Below are 19,172 nucleotides of genomic sequence, written 5' to 3'. Positions count from 1 at the left end.
CCTGCCGCAACACCCCACTCGCAACACCAAAACACTCAACGCCCCCCCGCCTGCCGGCAAAAGCCTACAGCACCCAACAACCCAAAAAACCTCCACAAGCCTCCCACGTGCCCTGCAGCCCCACACACCCACCCGCCTGCCGCAACCACACGCGCACCTGCCCCCCCGACACAACCCCCCACCCGCAACACCAAAACGCTCAACACCCCTCCGCCCGCCGCCAAAAGCCTACAGCACCCAACATGCCACGCGCAACACTCCAGAAAACCTCCACACCCCTGCCACACGGCCCGCAGCCCCACACACCCGCCCGCCTGCCGCAACTACACCCGCACCTGCCCCAACACAGCCCCCCAAAATACTTACACACCACTCCCACACGCCCCGCGCCCTCCAGCCCCACACACCCACCCGCCTGCCGCAACACCCCACTCGCAACACCAAAACACTCAACACCCCCCCGCCTGCCGGCAAAAGCCTACAACAGCCCAAAAAACCTCCACAAGCCTCCCACGTGCCCTGCAGCCCCACACACCCACCCGCCTGCCGCAACCACACCCGCACCTGCCCCCCTGCCGGACGCAACAGCAAAACGCGCAGCACCCCTCCGCCCGCCGGCAAAAGCCTACAGCACCCGCTATTCCCAGGCGGTCTCCCATCCAAGTACTAACCGGGCCCGACCCTGCTTAGCTTCCGAGATCAGACGAGATCGGGCGTTCTCAGGGTGGTATGGCCATAGGCACCCCTCTGCCCCACAACAGCCCTCTCCACACCCACCGCCCACACCGCCCTCCCGCACTCACACACACCCCCACGCCCACAACAACGCCTCACACCACACACACACACACAAACACACGCACAACACACGCACCTACCCACAACACACTTCACACAAAACAACACCCCACACGCAACACCCCGCAAAAAATACACACCCCTCACCACACGCACCCTGCCCTACACACACACACACACACACACGCCTCACCCAACAACACACGCACCTCACACAACACAACACCCCACACACAACACCACTAAGTACTTACACCACACTCACGCACCGCACACGCCCTACAGCCCCACACACCCTCCCTCCTCCCGCAACAACACGCGCACCTGCCCCGACGCCTGCCACAATACCCCACTCGCAACACCACAACGCTCGCCAGACGCTCCGCCCGACGCCAAAATCATACAGCACCCAACACCCCAAAAGACCTCCACACCCCTGCTACACGCCCCGCAGCCCCGCACACCCACCCGCCTGCCGCAACACCCCACTCGCAACACCAAAACACTCAACGCCCCCCCGCCTGCCGGCAAAAGCCTACAGCACCCAACAACCCAAAAAACCTCCACAAGCCTCCCACGTGCCCTGCAGCCCCACACACCCACCCGCCTGCCGCAACCACACGCGCACCTGCCCCCCCGACACAACCCCCCACCCGCAACACCAAAACGCTCAACACCCCTCCGCCCGCCGCCAAAAGCCTACAGCACCCAACGTGCCACGCGCAACACTCCAGAAAACCTCCACACCCCTGCCACACGGCCCGGAGCCCCACAAACCCACCCGCCTGCCGCAACACCCCACTCGCAACACCAAAACACTCAACACCCCCCCGCCTGCCGGCAAAAGCCTACAACAGCCCAAAAAACCTCCACAAGCCTCCCACGCGCCCCGCAGCCCCACACGTCCACCCGCCTGCCGCAACCACACCCGCACCTGCCCCCCTGCCGGACGCAACAGCAAAACGCGCAGCACCCCTCCGCCCGCCGGCAAAAGCCTACAGCACCCAACATGCCACGCGTAACACTCCAGAAAACCTCCACACCCCTGCCACACGGCCCGCAGCCCCACACACCCGCCCGCCTGCCGCAACTACACCCGCACCTGCCCCAACACAGCCCCCCAAAATACTTACACACCACTCCCACACGCCCCGCGCCCTCCAGCCCCACACACCCACCCGCCTGCCGCAACACCCCACTCGCAACACCAAAACACTCAACACCCCCCCGCCTGCCGGCAAAAGCCTACAACAGCCCAAAAAACCTCCACAAGCCTCCCACGTGCCCTGCAGCCCCACACACCCACCCGCCTGCCGCAACCACACGCGCACCTGCCCCCCCGACACAACCCCCCACCCGCAACACCAAAACGCTCAACACCCCTCTGCCCGCCGCCAAAAGCCTACAGCACCCAACATGCCACGCGCAACACTCCAGAAAACCTCCACACCCCTGCCACACGGCCCGCAGCCCCACAAACCCGCCCGCCTGCCGCAACACCCACTCGCAACACCAAAACACTCAACACCCCCCCACCTGCCGGCAAAAGCCTACAACAGCCCAAAAAACCTCCACAAGCCTCCCACGCGCCCCGCAGCCCCACACGCCCACCCGCCTGCCGCAACCACACCCGCACCTGCCCCCCTGCCGGATGCAACAGCAAAACGCGCAGCACCCCTCCGCCCGCCGGCAAAAGCCTACAGCACCCGATATTCCCAGGCGGTCTCCCATCCAAGTACTAACCGGGCCCGACCCTGCTTAGCTTCCGAGATCAGACGAGATCAGGCGTTCTCAGGGTGGTATGGCCGTAGGCACCCCTCTGCCCCACAACAGCCCTCTCCACACCCACCGCCCACACCGCCCTCCCGCACTCACACACACCCCCACGCCCACAACAACGCCTCACACCACACACACACACACACAAACACACGCACAACACACGCACCTACCCACAACACACCTCACACAAAACAACACCCCACACGCAACACCCCGCAAAAAATACACACCCCTCACCACACGCACCCTGCCCTACACACACACACACACACACACACGCCTCACCCAACAACACACGCACCTCACACAACACAACACCCCACACACAACACCACTAAGTACTTACACCACCCTCACGCACCGCACACGCCCTACAGCCCCACACACCCTCCCTCCTCCCGCAACAACACGCGCACCTGCCCCGACGCCTGCCACAATACCCCACTCGCAACACCACAACGCTCGCCAGACGCTCCGCCCGACGCCAAAATCATACAGCACCCAACACCCCAAAAGACCTCCACACCCCTGCTACATGCCCCGCAGCCCCGCACACCCACCCGCCTGCCGCAACACCCCACTCGCAACACCAAAACACTCAACGCCCCCCCGCCTGCCGGCAAAAGCCTACAGCACCCAACAACCCAAAAAACCTCCACAAGCCTCCCACGTGCCCTGCAGCCCCACACACCCACCCGCCTGCCGCAACCACACGCGCACCTGCCCCCCCGACACAACCCCCCACCCGCAACACCAAAACGCTCAACACCCCTCCGCCCGCCGCCAAAAGCCTACAGCACCCAACATGCCACGCGCAACACTCCAGAAAACCTCCACACCCCTGCCACACGGCCCGCAGCCCCACACACCCGCCCGCCTGCCGCAAACACACCCGCACCTGCCCCCCTGCCGGACGCAACAGCAAAACGCGCAGCACCCCTCCGCCCGCCGGCAAAAGCCTACAGCACCCGGTATTCCCAGGCGGTCTCCCATCCAAGTACTAACCGGGCCCGACCCTGCTTAGCTTCCGAGATCAGACGAGATCGGGCGTTCTCAGGGTGGTATGGCCGTAGGCACCCCTCTGCCCCACAACAGCCCTCTCCACACCCACCGCCCACACCGCCCTCCCGCACTCACACACACCCCCATGCCCACAACAACGCCTCACACCACACACACACACACAAACACACGCACAACACACGCACCTACCCACAACACACCTCACACAAAACAACACCCCACACGCAACACCCCGCAAAAAATACACACCCCTCACCACACGCACCCTGCCCTACACACACACACACACACACACGCCTCACCCAACAACACACGCACCTCACACAACACAACACCCCACACACAACACCACTAAGTACTTACACCACACTCACGCACCGCACACGCCCTACAGCCCCACACACCCTCCCTCTTCCCGCAACAACACACGCACCTGCCCCGACGCCTGCCACAATACCCCACTCGCAACACCACAACGCTCGCCAGACGCTCCGCCCGACGCCAAAATCATACAGCACCCAACACCCCAAAAGACCTCCACACCCCTGCTACACGCCCCGCAGCCCCGCACACCCACCCGCCTGCCGCAACACCCCACTCGCAACACCAAAACACTCAACGCCCCCCCGCCTGCCGGCAAAAGCCTACAGCACCCAACAACCCAAAAAACCTCCACAAGCCTCCCACGTGCCCTGCAGCCCCACACACCCACCCGCCTGCCGCAACCACACGCGCACCTGCCCCCCCGACACAACCCCCCACCCGCAACACCAAAACGCTCAACACCCCTCCGCCCGCCGCCAAAAGCCTACAGCACCCAACATGCCACGCGCAACACTCCAGAAAACCTCCACACCCCTGCCACACGCCCCGCAGCCCCACACACCCGCCCGCCTGCCGCAACTACACCCGCACCTGCCCCAACACAGCCCCCCAAAATACTTACACACCACTCCCACACGCCCCGCGCCCTCCAGCCCCACACACCCACCCGCCTGCCGCAACACCCCACTCGCAACACCAAAACACTCAACACCCCCCCGCCTGCCGGCAAAAGCCTACAACAGCCCAAAAAACCTCCACAAGCCTCCCACGTGCCCTGCAGCCCCACACACCCACCCGCCTGCCGCAACCACACCCGCACCTGCCCCCCTGCCGGACGCAACAGCAAAACGCGCAGCACCCCTCTGCCCGCCGGCAAAAGCCTACAGCACCCGGTATTCCCAGGCGCTCTCCCATCCAAGTACTAACCGGGCCCGACCCTGCTTAGCTTCCGAGATCAGACGAGATCGGGCGTTCTCAGGGTGGTATGGCCGTAGGCACCCCTCTGCCCCACAACAGCCCTCTCCACACCCACCGCCCACACCGCCCTCCCGCACTCACACACACCCCCACGCCCACAACAACGCCTCACACCACACACACACACACACAAACACACGCACAACACACGCACCTACCCACAACACACCTCACACAAAACAACACCCCACACGCAACACCCCGCAAAAAATACACACCCCTCACCACACGCACCCTGCCCTACACACACACACACACACACACACGCCTCACCCAACAACACACGCACCTCACACAACACAACACCCCACACACAACACCACTAAGTACTTACACCACACTCACGCACCGCACACGCCCTACAGCCCCACACACCCTCCCTCCTCCCGCAACAACACGCGCACCTGCCCCGACGCCTGCCACAATACCCCACTCGCAACACCACAACGCTCGCCAGACGCTCCGCCCGACGCCAAAATCATACAGCACCCAACACCCCAAAAGACCTCCACACCCCTGCTACACGCCCCGCAGCCCCGCACACCCACCCGCCTGCCGCAACACCCCACTCGCAACACCAAAACACTCAACGCCCCCCCGCCTGCCGGCAAAAGCCTACAGCACCCAACAACCCAAAAAACCTCCACAAGCCTCCCACGTGCCCTGCAGCCCCACACACCCACCCGCCTGCCGCAACCACACGCGCACCTGCCCCCCCGACACAACCCCCCACCCGCAACACCAAAACGCTCAACACCCCTCCGCCCGCCGCCAAAAGCCTACAGCACCCAACATGCCACGCGCAACACTCCAGAAAACCTCCACACCCCTGCCACACGGCCCGCAGCCCCACACACCCGCCCGCCTGCCGCAACTACACCCGCACCTGCCCCAACACAGCCCCCCAAAATACTTACACACCACTCCCACACGCCCCGCGCCCTCCAGCCCCACACACCCACCCGCCTGCCGCAACACCCCACTCGCAACACCAAAACACTCAACACCCCCCCGCCTGCCGGCAAAAGCCTACAACAGCCCAAAAAACCTCCACAAGCCTCCCACGTGCCCTGCAGCCCCACACACCCACCCGCCTGCCACAACCACACGCGCACCTGCCCCCCCGACACAACCCCCCACCCGCAACACCAAAACGCTCAACACCCCTCTGCCCGCCGCCAAAAGCCTACAGCACCCAACATGCCACGCGCAACACTCCAGAAAACCTCCACACCCCTGCCACACGGCCCGCAGCCCCACAAACCCGCCCGCCTGCCGCAACACCCACTCGCAACACCAAAACACTCAACACCCCCCCGCCTGCCGGCAAAAGCCTACAACAGCCCAAAAAACCTCCACAAGCCTCCCACGCGCCCCGCAGCCCCACACGCCCACCCGCCTGCCGCAACCACACCCGCACCTGCCCCCCTGCCGGATGCAACAGCAAAACGCGCAGCACCCCTCCGCCCGCCGGCAAAAGCCTACAGCACCCGATATTCCCAGGCGGTCTCCCATCCAAGTACTAACCGGGCCCGACCCTGCTTAGCTTCCGAGATCAGACGAGATCGGGCATTCTCAGGGTGGTATGGCCGTAGGCACCCCTCTGCCCCACAACAGCCCTCTCCACACCCACCGCCCACACCGCCCTCCCGCACTCACACACACCCCCACGCCCACAACAACGCCTCACACCACACACACACACACACAAACACACGCACAACACACGCACCTACCCACAACACACCTCACACAAAACAACACCCCACACGCAACACCCCGCAAAAAATACACACCCCTCACCACACGCACCCTGCCCTACACACACACACACACACACACGCCTCACCCAACAACACACGCACCTCACACAACACAACACCCCACACACAACACCACTAAGTACTTACACCACACTCACGCACCGCACACGCCCTACAGCCCCACACACCCTCCCTCCTCCCGCAACAACACGCGCACCTGCCCCGACGCCTGCCACAATACCCCACTCGCAACACCACAACGCTCGCCAGACGCTCCGCCCGACGCCAAAATCATACAGCACCCAACACCCCAAAAGACCTCCACACCCCTGCTACACGCCCCGCAGCCCCGCACACCCACCCGCCTGCCGCAACACCCCACTCGCAACACCAAAACACTCAACGCCCCCCCGCCTGCCGGCAAAAGCCTACAGCACCCAACAACCCAAAAAACCTCCACAAGCCTCCCACGTGCCCTGCAGCCCCACACACCCACCCGCCTGCCGCAACCACACGCGCACCTGCCCCCCCGACACAACCCCCCACCCGCAACACCAAAACGCTCAACACCCCTCCGCCCGCCGCCAAAAGCCTACAGCACCCAACATGCCACGCGCAACACTCCAGAAAACCTCCACACCCCTGCCACACGGCCCGCAGCCCCACACACCCGCCCGCCTGCCGCAACCACACCCGCACCTGCCCCCCTGCCGGACGCAACAGCAAAACGCGCAGCACCCCTCCGCCCGCCGGCAAAAGCCTACAGCACCCGGTATTCCCGGGCGGTCTCCCATCCAAGTACTAACCGGGCCCGACCCTGCTTAGCTTCCGAGATCAGACGAGATCGGGCGTTCTCAGGGTGGTATGGCCGTAGGCACCCCTCTGCCCCACAACAGCCCTCTCCACACCCACCGCCCACACCGCCCTCCCGCACTCACACACACCCCCACGCCCACAACAACGCCTCACACCACACACACACACACAAACACACGCACAACACACGCACCTACCCACAACACACCTCACACAAAACAACACCCCACACGCAACACCCCGCAAAAAATACACACCCCTCACCACACGCACCCTGCCCTACACACACACACACACACACACGCCTCACCCAACAACACACGCACCTCACACAACACAACACCCCACACACAACACCACTAAGTACTTACACCACACTCACGCACCGCACACGCCCTACAGCCCCACACACCCTCCCTCTTCCCGCAACAACACGCGCACCTGCCCCGACGCCTGCCACAATACCCCACTCGCAACACCACAACGCTCGCCAGACGCTCCGCCCGACGCCAAAATCATACAGCACCCAACACCCCAAAAGACCTCCACACCCCTGCTACACGCCCCGCAGCCCCGCACACCCACCCGCCTGCCGCAACACCCCACTCGCAACACCAAAACACTCAACGCCCCCCCGCCTGCCGGCAAAAGCCTACAGCACCCAACAACCCAAAAAACCTCCACAAGCCTCCCACGTGCCCTGCAGCCCCACACACCCACCCGCCTGCCGCAACCACACGCGCACCTGCCCCCCCGACACAACCCCCCACCCGCAACACCAAAACGCTCAACACCCCTCCGCCCGCCGCCAAAAGCCTACAGCACCCAACATGCCACGCGCAACACTCCAGAAAACCTCCACACCCCTGCCACACGGCCCGCAGCCCCACACACCCGCCCGCCTGCCGCAACTACACCCGCACCTGCCCCAACACAGCCCCCCAAAATACTTACACACCACTCCCACACGCCCCGCGCCCTCCAGCCCCACACACCCACCCGCCTGCCGCAACACCCCACTCGCAACACCAAAACACTCAACACCCCCCCGCCTGCCGGCAAAAGCCTACAACAGCCCAAAAAACCTCCACAAGCCTCCCACGTGCCCTGCAGCCCCACACACCCACCCGCCTGCCGCAACCACACCCGCACCTGCCCCCCTGCCGGACGCAACAGCAAAACGCGCAGCACCCCTCTGCCCGCCGGCAAAAGCCTACAGCACCCGGTATTCCCAGGCGGTCTCCCATCCAAGTACTAACCGGGCCCGACCCTGCTTAGCTTCCGAGATCAGACGAGATCGGGCGTTCTCAGGGTGGTATGGCCGTAGGCACCCCTCTGCCCCACAACAGCCCTCTCCACACCCACCGCCCACACCGCCCTCCCGCACTCACACACACCCCCATGCCCACAACAACGCCTCACACCACACACACACACACAAACACACGCACAACACACGCACCTACCCACAACACACCTCACACAAAACAACACCCCACACGCAACACCCCGCAAAAAATACACACCCCTCACCACACGCACCCTGCCCTACACACACACACACACACACACGCCTCACCCAACAACACACGCACCTCACACAACACAACACCCCACACACAACACCACTAAGTACTTACACCACACTCACGCACCGCACACGCCCTACAGCCCCACACACCCTCCCTCTTCCCGCAACAACACACGCACCTGCCCCGACGCCTGCCACAATACCCCACTCGCAACACCACAACGCTCGCCAGACGCTCCGCCCGACGCCAAAATCATACAGCACCCAACACCCCAAAAGACCTCCACACCCCTGCTACACGCCCCGCAGCCCCGCACACCCACCCGCCTGCCGCAACACCCCACTCGCAACACCAAAACACTCAACGCCCCCCCGCCTGCCGGCAAAAGCCTACAGCACCCAACAACCCAAAAAACCTCCACAAGCCTCCCACGTGCCCTGCAGCCCCAAACACCCACCCGCCTGCCGCAACCACACGCGCACCTGCCCCCCCGACACAACCCCCCACCCGCAACACCAAAACGCTCAACACCCCTCCGCCCGCCGCCAAAAGCCTACAGCACCCAACATGCCACGCGCAACACTCCAGAAAACCTCCACACCCCTGCCACACGGCCCGCAGCCCCACACACCCGCCCGCCTGCCGCAACTACACCCGCACCTGCCCCAACACAGCCCCCCAAAATACTTACACACCACTCCCACACGCCCCGCGCCCTCCAGCCCCACACACCCACCCGCCTGCCGCAACACCCCACTCGCAACACCAAAACACTCAACACCCCCCCGCCTGCCGGCAAAAGCCTACAACAGCCCAAAAAACCTCCACAAGCCTCCCACGTGCCCTGCAGCCCCACACACCCACCCGCCTGCCGCAACCACACCCGCACCTGCCCCCCTGCCGGACGCAACAGCAAAACGCGCAGCACCCCTCTGCCCGCCGGCAAAAGCCTACAGCACCCGGTATTCCCAGGCGGTCTCCCATCCAAGTACTAACCGGGCCCGACCCTGCTTAGCTTCCGAGATCAGACGAGATCGGGCGTTCTCAGGGTGGTATGGCCGTAGGCACCCCTCTGCCCCACAACAGCCCTCTCCACACCCACCGCCCACACCGCCCTCCCGCACTCACACACACCCCCACGCCCACAACAACGCCTCACACCACACACACACACACACAAACACACGCACAACACACGCACCTACCCACAACACACCTCACACAAAACAACACCCCACACGCAACACCCCGCAAAAAATACACACCCCTCACCACACGCACCCTGCCCTACACACACACACACACACACACACGCCTCACCCAACAACACACGCACCTCACACAACACAACACCCCACACACAACACCACTAAGTACTTACACCACACTCACGCACCGCACACGCCCTACAGCCCCACACACCCTCCCTCCTCCCGCAACAACACGCGCACCTGCCCCGACGCCTGCCACAATACCCCACTCGCAACACCACAACGCTCGCCAGACGCTCCGCCCGACGCCAAAATCATACAGCACCCAACACCCCAAAAGACCTCCACACCCCTGCTACACGCCCCGCAGCCCCGCACACCCACCCGCCTGCCGCAACACCCCACTCGCAACACCAAAACACTCAACGCCCCCCCGCCTGCCGGCAAAAGCCTACAGCACCCAACAACCCAAAAAACCTCCACAAGCCTCCCACGTGCCCTGCAGCCCCACACACCCACCCGCCTGCCGCAACCACACGCGCACCTGCCCCCCCGACACAACCCCCCACCCGCAACACCAAAACGCTCAACACCCCTCCGCCCGCCGCCAAAAGCCTACAGCACCCAACATGCCACGCGCAACACTCCAGAAAACCTCCACACCCCTGCCACACGGCCCGCAGCCCCACACACCCACCCGCCTGCCGCAACCACACCCGCACCTGCCCCCCTGCCGGACGCAACAGCAAAACGCGCAGCACCCCTCTGCCCGCCGGCAAAAGCCTACAGCACCCGGTATTCCCAGGCGGTCTCCCATCCAAGTACTAACCGGGCCCGACCCTGCTTAGCTTCCGAGATCAGACGAGATCGGGCGTTCTCAGGGTGGTATGGCCGTAGGCACCCCTCTGCCCCACAACAGCCCTCTCCACACCCACCGCCCACACCGCCCTCCCGCACTCACACACACCCCCACGCCCACAACAACGCCTCACACCACACACACACACACACAAACACACGCACAACACACGCACCTACCCACAACACACCTCACACAAAACAACACCCCACACGCAACACCCCGCAAAAAATACACACCCCTCACCACACGCACCCTGCCCTACACACACACACACACACACACGCCTCACCCAACAACACACGCACCTCACACAACACAACACCCCACACACAACACCACTAAGTACTTACACCACACTCACGCACCGCACACGCCCTACAGCCCCACACACCCTCCCTCCTCCCGCAACAACACGCGCACCTGCCCCGACGCCTGCCACAATACCCCACTCGCAACACCACAACGCTCGCCAGACGCTCCGCCCGACGCCAAAATCATACAGCACCCAACACCCCAAAAGACCTCCACACCCCTGCTACACGCCCCGCAGCCCCGCACACCCACCCGCCTGCCGCAACACCCCACTCGCAACACCAAAACACTCAACGCCCCCCCGCCTGCCGGCAAAAGCCTACAGCACCCAACAACCCAAAAAACCTCCACAAGCCTCCCACGTGCCCTGCAGCCCCACACACCCACCCGCCTGCCGCAACCACACGCGCACCTGCCCCCCCGACACAACCCCCCACCCGCAACACCAAAACGCTCAACACCCCTCCGCCCGCCGCCAAAAGCCTACAGCACCCAACATGCCACGCGCAACACTCCAGAAAACCTCCACACCCCTGCCACACGGCCCGCAGCCCCACACACCCGCCCGCCTGCCGCAACTACACCCGCACCTGCCCCAACACAGCCCCCCAAAATACTTACACACCACTCCCACACGCCCCGCGCCCTCCAGCCCCACACACCCACCCGCCTGCCGCAACACCCCACTCGCAACACCAAAACACTCAACACCCCCCCGCCTGCCGGCAAAAGCCTACAACAGCCCAAAAAACCTCCACAAGCCGCCCACGTGCCCTGCAGCCCCACACACCCACCCGCCTGCCGCAACCACACGCGCACCTGCCCCCCCGACACAACCCCCCACCCGCAACACCAAAACGCTCAACACCCCTCCGCCCGCCGCCAAAAGCCTACAGCACCCAACATGCCACGCGCAACACTCCAGAAAACCCCCACACCCCTGCCACACGGCCCGCAGCCCCACACACCCGCCCGCCTGCCGCAACTACACCCGCACCTGCCCCAACACAGCCCCCCAAAATACTTACACACCACTCCCCCACGCCCCGCGCCCTCCAGCCCCACACACCCACCCGCCTGCCGCAACACCCCACTCGCAACACCAAAACACTCAACACCCCCCCGCCTGCCGGCAAAAGCCTACAACAGCCCAAAAAACCTCCACAAGCCTCCCACGCGCCCCGCAGCCCCACACACCCACCCGCCTGCCGCAACCACACCCGCACCTGCCCCCCTGCCGGACGCAACAGCAAAACGCGCAGCACCCCTCCGCCCGCCGGCAAAAGCCTACAGCACCCGGTATTCCCAGGCGGTCTCCCATCCAAGTACTAACCGGGCCCGACCCTGCTTAGCTTCCGAGATCAGACGAGATCGGGCATTCTCAGGGTGGTATGGCCGTAGGCACCCCTCTGCCCCACAACAGCCCTCTCCACACCCACCGCCCACACCGCCCTCCCGCACTCACACACACCCCCACGCCCACAACAACGCCTCACACCACACACACACACACACAAACACACGCACAACACACGCACCTACCCACAACACACCTCACACAAAACAACACCCCACACGCAACACCCCGCAAAAAATACACACCCCTCACCACACGCACCCTGCCCTACACGCACACACACACACACACGCCTCACCCAACAACACACGCACCTCACACAACACAACACCCCACACACAACACCACTAAGTACTTACACCACACTCACGCACCGCACACGCCCTACAGCCCCACACACCCTCCCTCCTCCCGCAACAACACGCGCACCTGCCCCGACGCCTGCCACAATACCCCACTCGCAACACCACAACGCTCGCCAGACGCTCCGCCCGACGCCAAAATCATACAGCACCCAACACCCCAAAAGACCTCCACACCCCTGCTACACGCCCCGCAGCCCCGCACACCCACCCGCCTGCCGCAACACCCCACTCGCAACACCAAAACACTCAACGCCCCCCCGCCTGCCGGCAAAAGCCTACAGCACCCAACAACCCAAAAAACCTCCACAAGCCTCCCACGTGCCCTGCAGCCCCACACACCCACCCGCCTGCCGCAACCACACGCGCACCTGCCCCCCCGACACAACCCCCCACCCGCAACACCAAAACGCTCAACACCCCTCCGCCCGCCGCCAAAAGCCTACAGCACCCAACATGCCACGCGCAACACTCCAGAAAACCTCCACACCCCTGCCACACGGCCCGCAGCCCCACAAACCCACCCGCCTGCCGCAACACCCCACTCGCAACACCAAAACACTCAACACCCCCCCGCCTGCCGGCAAAAGCCTACAACAGCCCAAAAAACCTCCACAAGCCTCCCACGCGCCCGGCAGCCCCACACGTCCACCCGCCTGCCGCAAACACACCCGCACCTGCCCCCCTGCCGGACGCAACAGCAAAACGCGCAGCACCCCTCCGCCCGCCGGCAAAAGCCTACAGCACCCGGTATTCCCAGGCGCTCTCCCATCCAAGTACTAACCGGGCCCGACCCTGCTTAGCTTCCGAGATCAGATGAGATCGGGCGTTCTCAGAGTGGTATGGCCGTAGGCACCCCTCTGCCCCACAACAGCCCTCTCCACACCCACCGCCCACACCGCCCTCCCGCACTCACACACACCCCCACGCCCACAACAATGCCTCACACCACACACACACACACAAACACACGCACAACACACGCACCTACCCACAACACACCTCACACAAAACAACACCCCACACGCAACACCCCGCAAAAAATACACACCCCTCACCACACGCACCCTGCCCTACACACACACACACACACACACACGCCTCACCCAACAACACACGCACCTCACACAACACAACACCCCACACACAACACCACTAAGTACTTACACCACCCTCACGCACCGCACACGCCCTACAGCCCCACACACCCTCCCTCCTCCCGCAACAACACACGCACCTGCCCCGACGCCTGCCACAATACCCCACTCGCAACACCACAACGCTCGCCAGACGCTCCGCCCGACGCCAAAATCATACAGCACCCAACACCCCAAAAGACCTCCACACCCCTGCTACACGCCCCGCAGCCCCGCACACCCACCCGCCTGCCGCAACACCCCACTCGCAACACCAAAACACTCAACGCCCCCCCGCCTGCCGGCAAAAGCCTACAGCACCCAACAACCCAAAAAACCTCCACAAGCCTCCCACGTGCCCTGCAGCCCCACACACCCACCCGCCTGCCGCAACCACACGCGCACCTGCCCCCCCGACACAACCCCCCACCCGCAACACCAAAACGCTCAACACCCCTCCGCCCGCCGCCAAAAGCCTACAGCACCCAACATGCCACGCGCAACACTCCAGAAAACCCCCACACGCCTGCCACACGGCCCGCAGCCCCACACACCCGCCCGCCTGCCGCAACTACACCCGCACCTGCCCCAACACAGCCCCCCAAAATACTTACACACCACTCCCACACGCCCCGCGCCCTCCAGCCCCACACACCCACCCGCCTGCCGCAACACCCCACTCGCAACACCAAAACACTCAACACCCCCCCGCCTGCCGGCAAAAGCCTACAACAGCCCAAAAAACCTCCACAAGCCTCCCACGTGCCCTGCAGCCCCACACACCCACCCGCCTGCCGCAACCACACCCGCACCTGCCCCCCTGCCGGACGCAACAGCAAAACGCGCAGCACCCCTCCGCCCGCCGGCAAAAGCCTACAGCACCCGATATTCCCAGGCGGTCTCCCATCCAAGTACTAACCGGGCCCGACCCTGCTTAGCTTCCGAGATCAGACGAGATCGGGCGTTCTCAGGGTGGTATGGCCGTAGGCACCCCTCTGCCCCACAACAGCCCTCTCCACACCCACCGCCCACACCGCCCTCCCGCACTCACACACACCCCCACGCCCACAACAACGCCTCACACCACACACACACACACAAACACACGCACAACACACGCACCTACCCACAACACACTTCACACAAAACAACACCCCACACGCAACACCCCGCAAAAAATACACACCCCTCACCACACGCACCCTGCCCTACACGCACACACACACACACACGCCTCACCCAACAACACACGCACCTCACACAACACAACACCCCACACACAACACCACTAAGTACTTACACCACCCTCACGCACCGCACACGCCCTACAGCCCCACACACCCTCCCTCCTCCCGCAACAACACGCGCACCTGCCCCGACGCCTGCCACAATACCCCACTCGCAACACCACAACGCTCGCCAGACGCTCCGCCCGACGCCAAAATCATACAGCACCCAACACCCCAAAAGACCTCCACACCCCTGCTACACGCCCCGCAGCCCCGCACACCCACCCGCCTGCCGCAACACCCCACTCGCAACACCAAAACACTCAACGCCCCCCCGCCTGCCGGCAAAAGCCTACAGCACCCAACAACCCAAAAAACCTCCACAAGCCTCCCACGTGCCCTGCAGCCCCACACACCCACCCGCCTGCCGCAAGCACACGCGCACCTGCCCCCCCGACACAACCCCCCACCCGCAACACCAAAACGCTCAACACCCCTCCGCCCGCCGCCAAAAGCCTACAGCACCCAACATGCCACGCGCAACACTCCAGAAAACCCCCACACCCCTGCCACACGGCCCGCAGCCCCACACACCCGCCCGCCTGCCGCAACTACACCCGCACCTGCCCCAACACAGCCCCCCAAAATACTTACACACCACTCCCACACGCCCCGCGCCCTCCAGCCCCACACACCCACCCGCCTGCCGCAACACCCCACTCGCAACACCAAAACACTCAACACCCCCCCGCCTGCCGGCAAAAGCCTACAACAGCCCAAAAAACCTCCACAAGCCTCCCACGTGCCCTGCAGCCCCACACACCCACCCGCCTGCCGCAACCACACCCGCACCTGCCCCCCTGCCGGACGCAACAGCAAAACGCGCAGCACCCCTCCGCCCGCCGGCAAAAGCCTACAGCACCCGATATTCCCAGGCGGTCTCCCATCCAAGTACTAACCGGGCCCGACCCTGCTTAGCTTCCGAGATCAGACGAGATCGGGCGTTCTCAGGGTGGTATGGCCGTAGGCACCCCTCTGCCCCACAACAGCCCTCTCCACACCCACCGCCCACACCGCCCTCCCGCACTCACACACACCCCCACGCCCACAACAACGCCTCACACCACACACACACACACAAACACACGCACAACACACGCACCTACCCACAACACACTTCACACAAAACAACACCCCACACGCAACACCCCGCAAAAAATACACACCCCTCACCACACGCACCCTGCCCTACACGCACACACACACACACACGCCTCACCCAACAACACACGCACCTCACACAACACAACACCCCACACACAACACCACTAAGTACTTACACCACCCTCACGCACCGCACACGCCCTACAGCCCCACACACCCTCCCTCCTCCCGCAACAACACGCGCACCTGCCCCGACGCCTGCCACAATACCCCACTCGCAACACCACAACGCTCGCCAGACGCTCCGCCCGACGCCAAAATCATACAGCACCCAACACCCCAAAAGACCTCCACACCCCTGCTACACGCCCCGCAGCCCCGCACACCCACCCGCCTGCCGCAACACCCCACTCGCAACACCAAAACACTCAACGCCCCCCCGCCTGCCGGCAAAAGCCTACAGCACCCAACAACCCAAAAAACCTCCACAAGCCTCCCACGTGCCCTGCAGCCCCACACACCCACCCGCCTGCCGCAACCACACGCGCACCTGCCCCCCCGACACAACCCCCCACCCGCAACACCAAAACGCTCAACACCCCTCCGCCCGCCGCCAAAAGCCTACAGCACCCAACATGCCACGCGCAACACTCCAGAAAACCCCCACACCCCTGCCACACGGCCCGCAGCCCCACACACCCGCCCGCCTGCCGCAACTACACCCGCACCTGCCCCAACACAGCCCCCCAAAATACTTACACACCACTCCCACACGCCCCGCGCCCTCCAGCCCCACACACCCACCCGCCTGCCGCAACACCCCACTCGCAACACCAAAACACTCAACACCCCCCCGCCTGCCGGCAAAAGCCTACAACAGCCCAAAAAACCTCCACAAGCCTCCCACGTGCCCTGCAGCCCCACACACCCACCCGCCTGCCGCAACCACACCCGCACCTGCCCCCCTGCCGGACGCAACAGCAAAACGCGCAGCACCCCTCCGCCCGCCGGCAAAAGCCTACAGCACCCGATATTCCCAGGCGGTCTCCCATCCAAGTACTAACCGGGCCCGACCCTGCTTAGCTTCCGAGATCAGACGAGATCGGGCGTTCTCAGGGTGGTATGGCCGTAGGCACCCCTCTGCCCCACAACAGCCCTCTCCACACCCACCGCCCACACCGCCCTCCCGCACTCACACACACCCCCACGCCCACAACAACGCCTCACACCACACACACACACACAAACACACGCACAACACACGCACCTACCCACAACACACTTCACACAAAACAACACCCCACACGCAACACCCCGCAAAAAATACACACCCCTCACCACACGCACCCTGCCCTACACGCACACACACACACACACGCCTCACCCAACAACACACGCACCTCACACAACACAACACCCCACACACAACACCACTAAGTACTTACACCACACTCACGCACCGCACACGCCCTACAGCCCCACACACCCTCCCTCCTCCCGCAACAACACGCGCACCTGCCCCGACGCCTGCCACAATACCCCACTCGCAACACCACAACGCTCGCCAGACGCTCCGCCCGACGCCAAAATCATACAGCACCCAACACCCCAAAAGACCTCCACACCCCTGCTACACGCCCCGCAGCCCCGCACACCCACCCGCCTGCCGCAACACCCCACTCGCAACACCAAAACACTCAACGCCCCCCCGCCTGCCGGCAAAAGCCTACAGCACCCAACAACCCAAAAAACCTCCACAAGCCTCCCACGTGCCCTGCAGCCCCACACACCCACCCGCCTGCCGCAACCACACGCGCACCTGCCCCCCCGACACAACCCCCCACCCGCAACACCAAAACGCTCAACACCCCTCCGCCCGCCGCCAAAAGCCTACAGCACCCAACATGCCACGCGCAACACTCCAGAAAACCTCCACACCCCTGCCACACGGCCCGCAGCCCCACAAACCCACCCGCCTGCCGCAACACCCCACTCGCAACACCAAAACACTCAACACCCCCCCGCCTGCCGGCAAAAGCCTACAACAGCCCAAAAAACCTCCACAAGCCTCCCACGCGCCCGGCAGCCCCACACGTCCACCCGCCTGCCGCAAACACACCCGCACCTGCCCCCCTGCCGGACGCTACAGCAAAACGCGCAGCACCCCTCCGCCCGCCGGCAAAAGCCTACAGCACCCGGTATTCCCGGGCGGTCTCCCATCCAAGTACTAACCGGGCCCGACCCTGCTTAGCTTCCGAGATCAGATGAGATCGGGTGTTCTCAGGGTGGTATGGCCGTAGGCACCCCTCTGCCCCACAACAGCCCTCTCCACACCCACCGCCCACACCGCCCTCCCGCACTCACACACACCCCCACGCCCACAACAATGCCTCACACCACACACACACACACAAACACACGCACAACACACGCACCTACCCACAACACACCTCACACAAAACAACACCCCACACGCAACACCCCGCAAAAAATACACACCCCTCACCACACGCACCCTGCCCT

At 64.0% G+C, this 19,172-nt stretch overlaps 15 non-coding genes across 15 annotated transcripts; all 15 read right to left on the bottom strand.

The window, feature by feature from the left end:
- Positions 1–622: 622 nt before the first annotated feature.
- LOC141745719 (5S ribosomal RNA) lies at positions 623–741 on the bottom strand. Its single transcript, XR_012587989.1, has one exon. It is a non-coding gene; the product is annotated as a 5S ribosomal RNA (ribosomal RNA).
- A 1,751-nt stretch (positions 742–2,492) lies between these two features.
- LOC141745704 (5S ribosomal RNA) lies at positions 2,493–2,611 on the bottom strand. Its single transcript, XR_012587975.1, has one exon. It is a non-coding gene; the product is annotated as a 5S ribosomal RNA (ribosomal RNA).
- Positions 2,612–3,536: 925 nt separating this feature from the next.
- LOC141745925 (5S ribosomal RNA) lies at positions 3,537–3,655 on the bottom strand. Its single transcript, XR_012588182.1, has one exon. It is a non-coding gene; the product is annotated as a 5S ribosomal RNA (ribosomal RNA).
- A 1,150-nt stretch (positions 3,656–4,805) lies between these two features.
- LOC141745750 (5S ribosomal RNA) lies at positions 4,806–4,924 on the bottom strand. The gene has a single exon (XR_012588020.1). It is a non-coding gene; the product is annotated as a 5S ribosomal RNA (ribosomal RNA).
- A 1,459-nt stretch (positions 4,925–6,383) lies between these two features.
- On the bottom strand, positions 6,384–6,502 carry LOC141745692 (5S ribosomal RNA). Its single transcript, XR_012587963.1, has one exon. It is a non-coding gene; the product is annotated as a 5S ribosomal RNA (ribosomal RNA).
- Positions 6,503–7,425: 923 nt separating this feature from the next.
- Positions 7,426–7,544, bottom strand: LOC141745612 (5S ribosomal RNA). Its single transcript, XR_012587885.1, has one exon. It is a non-coding gene; the product is annotated as a 5S ribosomal RNA (ribosomal RNA).
- Positions 7,545–8,694: 1,150 nt separating this feature from the next.
- On the bottom strand, positions 8,695–8,813 carry LOC141745924 (5S ribosomal RNA). The gene has a single exon (XR_012588181.1). It is a non-coding gene; the product is annotated as a 5S ribosomal RNA (ribosomal RNA).
- A 1,150-nt stretch (positions 8,814–9,963) lies between these two features.
- LOC141745923 (5S ribosomal RNA) lies at positions 9,964–10,082 on the bottom strand. Its single transcript, XR_012588180.1, has one exon. It is a non-coding gene; the product is annotated as a 5S ribosomal RNA (ribosomal RNA).
- Positions 10,083–11,007: 925 nt separating this feature from the next.
- LOC141745922 (5S ribosomal RNA) lies at positions 11,008–11,126 on the bottom strand. Its single transcript, XR_012588179.1, has one exon. It is a non-coding gene; the product is annotated as a 5S ribosomal RNA (ribosomal RNA).
- A 1,559-nt stretch (positions 11,127–12,685) lies between these two features.
- Positions 12,686–12,804, bottom strand: LOC141745641 (5S ribosomal RNA). The gene has a single exon (XR_012587913.1). It is a non-coding gene; the product is annotated as a 5S ribosomal RNA (ribosomal RNA).
- Positions 12,805–13,855: 1,051 nt separating this feature from the next.
- LOC141745769 (5S ribosomal RNA) lies at positions 13,856–13,974 on the bottom strand. Its single transcript, XR_012588039.1, has one exon. It is a non-coding gene; the product is annotated as a 5S ribosomal RNA (ribosomal RNA).
- Positions 13,975–15,126: 1,152 nt separating this feature from the next.
- Positions 15,127–15,245, bottom strand: LOC141745628 (5S ribosomal RNA). The gene has a single exon (XR_012587900.1). It is a non-coding gene; the product is annotated as a 5S ribosomal RNA (ribosomal RNA).
- A 1,150-nt stretch (positions 15,246–16,395) lies between these two features.
- LOC141745625 (5S ribosomal RNA) lies at positions 16,396–16,514 on the bottom strand. The gene has a single exon (XR_012587898.1). It is a non-coding gene; the product is annotated as a 5S ribosomal RNA (ribosomal RNA).
- A 1,150-nt stretch (positions 16,515–17,664) lies between these two features.
- Positions 17,665–17,783, bottom strand: LOC141745624 (5S ribosomal RNA). The gene has a single exon (XR_012587897.1). It is a non-coding gene; the product is annotated as a 5S ribosomal RNA (ribosomal RNA).
- Positions 17,784–18,832: 1,049 nt separating this feature from the next.
- On the bottom strand, positions 18,833–18,951 carry LOC141745515 (5S ribosomal RNA). The gene has a single exon (XR_012587794.1). It is a non-coding gene; the product is annotated as a 5S ribosomal RNA (ribosomal RNA).
- Between the last annotated feature and the right edge of the window lie 221 nt (positions 18,952–19,172).

This window comes from Larus michahellis, chromosome 6 (genome assembly GCF_964199755.1).
Source record: "Larus michahellis chromosome 6, bLarMic1.1, whole genome shotgun sequence".
NCBI lineage: Eukaryota > Metazoa > Chordata > Aves > Charadriiformes > Laridae > Larus > Larus michahellis.
The sequence above is the reverse complement of the archived record's forward strand: the minus strand, read 5'-3'. Positions and strand labels throughout refer to the sequence as shown.